A 4,676-nucleotide genomic window follows, 5' to 3' on the forward strand; every position below is an offset into this window, starting at 1 on the left:
ACACTCAGCACTAAGAGGCCAGTTCTCTCAGCATCCCACAGGCCTGGCCTTGGAGTCCCTGGTGCAACTGAGCTCATAGACACCAGATGAGACCAGAGAGGCCCCCTGGAGAAACATGCAAGGATTGCTTTTGGTGGCCCTGTCACTTCCAAGGTGAGACACAAAGGAACACCTTTTCAGTGGGAGGGTATTTATGGAACCAGGTAAGGTAGTAATATTTGCTAATACTCATTGAGTACCTACTATGTGCCAGCCACTATTCTAAGCATGTGGTGTGTTAATCAGAGTTCTCTAGAGAAACAGAGCCAACAGTGCACACACACACACAACGAGATTTATTAGAAGGAATTGGCTCACATGATTGTGAAGCTGGAGAAGTCCCACAGTGCACCATCCTCAAGCTGGAGACCCAGTAAAGCCCACTGTGGAGATTCCAGTTCAGATCTGAAGGTCTGAGAGCCAGAAGCATTAAGGGCAGAAGATCGACGTACCAGCTCAAGTAGTCACAGGCAGAGAGCAAACTCACTCTCCCTCCATCTTTCTGTTCTATGCAGGCCCTGAATAGAATGGATGATGCCCACCCACACTGGGAAGGGCCATCTGTCATACAACATGTGAGTAGATACCATTAGCAGCCCATCTTAAGATGAGGAAGCTAAGGCACAGAATGACAAAGTGACTTGTTGAAGATCACAGCTAGTAAATAGCAGAGCCAGATACAAACCCCAGCAGCCCACCTACAGGGCTACTGCCTCCATCTATCCGCATGTGACTTTAATTCCATGCAGAATGGACCTGTATCATCGGGCTGTTTGGTGTATTTATTCACCAAGCCCCCACCCCTCTATCTCCTTCAAGAAGAGTTAGGCTAAAGAGTCCTCTGCTCCCCGACCTCTGTGTGGGCTGCTGGGTTCGACAGAACCTGGAGGATAGGCTGACGGGGCAGAGGCTGGAACAGAGGAAGGGAGGGTGGGCTGGGCTTCATCCTGCTGGATGGTGGGGAAAGGACGCTGTGAGGATGAGAGATGGGCTTAAAAAGGCGGGATCGGGCACCAGAGGTTTCACAACTTGTGCATGTCAGTGCCAGGATTTTAGCCCAGGTTGTGGGGCCTCAGCCTCTGGGCATGACTATTGCACTACAGTGGCAGGGGAGGGACAAGAAGGATGGGTTCCTGTGCCCATTAGGAAACAGACTTTATAGGGTCAGATATGGGGGCACAAAGGAGAAGAAAAGTTCAGGGAGACTTGCAGGCTTGGGCAAGCAGGCAGGTGGTGGAGTCACACCCTAAGAGGGGACACCTGGGAGGAGGGGCCCTGCCATGCCCTTCAGGGTGATGGTGACCGTCAGATGAGATGGGAACACTGGGAGGTCTATGCTGTCATAACAATGACAACACAGTTGAAGAGCACTTACAGGTTTTTCCTCATCTCCGTTTCCATGTCAAAATTTACCAGTCCTGTGTCCCGTTTCCTCTTGACCATTGCTAATCTGATAAAAAGGCTTCCCTATGGAGGTGGCATTGGAAAAAGGCTGGGTTCCCGTCTAACCTTCCCCTCTCTTTTTGCCAGGGGCCTTCCTGAGGCAAATCCTCAATCACTGTTGCACAGGGGAAGAGGGAAGGGCAGGGTCAGCCTGGGGAGGATGTGGTGGGATGGGTGTTCAGGGGCTGAGCGTGCCGCACCTGTACCAGCCTTCTCGGAAGCCACCTCATGTGCCAGACCAGATGGGTCACACCCCGTCTCCACTGAGAGTAAGCTTCTTGTCTCCAGAGGCAATCAAGCAAGAATAAGACTGCCAGCTGGGGAGAAGATAGTAATGCAGATTTAAGCATCGGTGTGTGCACTGGGGAAGTCGCCTGAGGTGACTTGTAACCTTAAAAGTCCAGAGTCAAAGATGCTGGGATGCTGTGGGTTGTTGAGAATTGGAAACTCCTGGGAGTGCCCACAGGAAGGAGGATCCATTCGAGGCATCTCCCTGTCTTTCATCTCTAGTTTGTCCACAAGGCCTCACCTCTGGCATGGCAGCCCCTCAGACAGACCAGTCCTTTTTCCATCCAGTACATCTCCATCTCTGGACACCTCATTTCCAGGTGAGGAAGCCAGATCCTCGGAATGTGAGGGCTGCGCAGGACCTCAGAGCTCAGCCAACCAACCTTTGATTTTCAGAGGAGCACCCCAAATGGACAAACAGACAATGGCCTGCCTGTGTAGGAAAAGAGAACCCTGGCCCCCAATCTCTACAGCAAGCAGCACAGGAAGCCAAATCAAACCTCTGTGGCAATGTGCCCAGAATGGTCAGGGCTCGGTCAATCCTGGTCAGCTTCCCTATTGTTGACTACTGCTTCCAACTCAACACCAATGAGAGAAAGCCAAATATGCTCCTAATGAAATCACAGGATGTCCGGCTTCCAGCTAGCCACCTCCCGCTTCGCCACGCCAACAACCTCTAATCAGGGCACACCTGAGGCCTCTCCCTTTCCACTATGATGCTTCCCCTCATCCTGCCTGCCTGGGAGTCTCTGTCAAATGCAAGTGACAGAGGCCAATTCCCTTGCCATACCAAGCACGAAATGAATGGCCTCTGTTTGATCTCCTTTGGGTGGTCCCAATTTATTTCCACAACACAGAGACCCAGAAAGGGATGGTGGGTTGTTTAAGGTCACATTCCAGGTCTAGGATAGAACTTAGCTCATTCATTATTGCTTCATTAGAGCTTTACTTCTCTGACTCTCTCTATTATTCTAGGTAGAACTGACCACGTTCTCCCTCTTGCCTCTCAGTATCCTTCACACTCTATCTCAGCACCTTCCACACATGCGGTGATTTTAAAGTATGTCCAAAGCTCTGTGATACTCATATCTTTAAAAAGTGGAGCGTAATACTCCTCCCCTTAGTGTAGTCTGGATTCAGTGACTCCTAGTGGACAGATTAATATGAAGTGACCATCTGTGACTTTAGAGATGAGGTCATAAGAGGCTCAGCAGCTTCCTCCTTGCTCTCTCTTGGATCAGCTCTAGGGGAAGCCAGTTGCCATGTTGTGGGGATGCTCAAGCAGCCCCGAGGAGAGGCCCATGTAATGAGGAGCTGAGAGGACTTGAACCAAAAGCCAGTAGAGAATTGAGGTCTCCTGTCAGTAGCCATGTAAGCGAGCTATCCTGGAAGCACATCCTCCATTCCCAGTCAACATCTTAAGTTCAACTCATGAGGGACCTTGAGCCTAGCTCAGCCACTCCCAGACTCCTGACCCACAGATACTGTGTGAGGTAATCCACACTTGTTGTTTCAAGCTGCTAAGCAATCTGTTGCAATAGATAATTAATGCAACACATTTCTGTGATTTTTTGGCCTACATGTCTGAGACACATAATATCTAATTAGCAGCTCTTGAGAATAAGGCACCAGTAGCTCAGGGCTCAGTAAAGTTTGATGGACAGACAGATGGATGAATGGATGGGTAGATGAGGGTGCACAAAGTAAGCGAGGAGGCGCCCTTGCTTACTTTGGCTTTAGGGTTGGATGGATGGGCAAATGGATGGATGGATGGATGGATGGATGGATGGATGGATAGATGGGGAGATGGGTGGGTAGATGGATGGATGGGGTGGATGACTGGATGGACAGGTTGGATGGATAAGTAGATAACTGGCAATTGAATGGATGGGTGGATGGATGGAGGCATGGGGAGATGGGTGGGCGGATAGATGGATGTGTGGATGAATGGATGGATGGATGGATGGTTGGACAGACGGATAAATGGATGGATGTTCAAGAACTTCCAGGCTGCTCAGAGGCAGCAAGCTTAGTATGGGCAGTTGCAAAGTTTATTTAACAAGTCCGATATTTTAATTCAATGTGTTTTCAGACAATGGTGCCCTTTCTTGTGCTCCTTAGTGGCCCAGAAGACAGTTTTGATGGCTAATTGAGTAGTGGTCACAATTTCTTCTCCTGTAAAGACCGTGCTTTTTGTCTGTGAGGTTGCTCTAGGCCTGACTGTCCTGTCAACTGTCTCTTTGGTTTCTATCTTATCTACCTGCCAAGACGCTACTCTCTCCTGTGAATCTCTTTTCTTCATCAGACACCTTGAATCACAGATAGTTGGAGATGAAAAGGACCTTAGAAACCATGAGAAACACCATGGGTGAGGAGAGTGGGGACCTCTGGAGCCATAAACCTAGCTTCAGGTCCCGTTCTGCCACTCACCAGCTGGGTGACCAAGGGTAAGTCATGTAACTTCTCTGACCCCCAGCCTCTTCCTCTGTGTGTGGCACCTGCCTGCCATCACATGTGGAGTGCTCAGCCCAGAGCTGGCCTATGCTACGGAGCTAAGCACAGGAACAACCCATCAATGTCACTGTCATCCCAAAGCCAAAGTCCTGCCATGTCATTGGGAGAGACTAAAGTAACACGTGCAGAATGTTTATCCCAGCACTCCCATTTGTGAGAGCCATTCATCTCATCCAACCCTCTTAGTTTGTTGTTTTTAGACAGTGTCGTGCTCTGTCACCCAGGTTGGAGTGCTGTAGCATGATCATGGCTCACTATAACCTCGAACTCATGGGCTCAGGCAATTCTCTCACCTCAGTCTCCTGAGTAGCTGGGATTACAGGTGCGCCCCACCGTGCTGGCTAATTCTAATTTTTTTTTTTTTTTTTGGGATGGAGTCTCACTCTGTTGCC

The 4,676-nt window shown here is 49.7% G+C and overlaps 1 long non-coding RNA gene across 1 annotated transcript in view; it reads left to right on the top strand.

Moving 5' to 3' along the window:
• Positions 1-3,025: 3,025 nt before the first annotated feature.
• Positions 3,026-4,676, top strand: part of LOC105547935 — a 4,434-nt gene continuing 2,783 nt past the window's right edge. Inside the window, exons 1-2 of the long non-coding RNA XR_001007313.1 lie at positions 3,026-3,263; positions 4,076-4,217. This is a non-coding gene — a long non-coding RNA (uncharacterized LOC105547935). The remainder of the gene's footprint in view (positions 3,264-4,075; positions 4,218-4,676) is intronic.

The sequence above is a fragment of the Mandrillus leucophaeus genome, unplaced genomic scaffold (assembly GCF_000951045.1).
Source record: "Mandrillus leucophaeus isolate KB7577 unplaced genomic scaffold, Mleu.le_1.0 Scaffold4, whole genome shotgun sequence".
NCBI lineage: Eukaryota > Metazoa > Chordata > Mammalia > Primates > Cercopithecidae > Mandrillus > Mandrillus leucophaeus.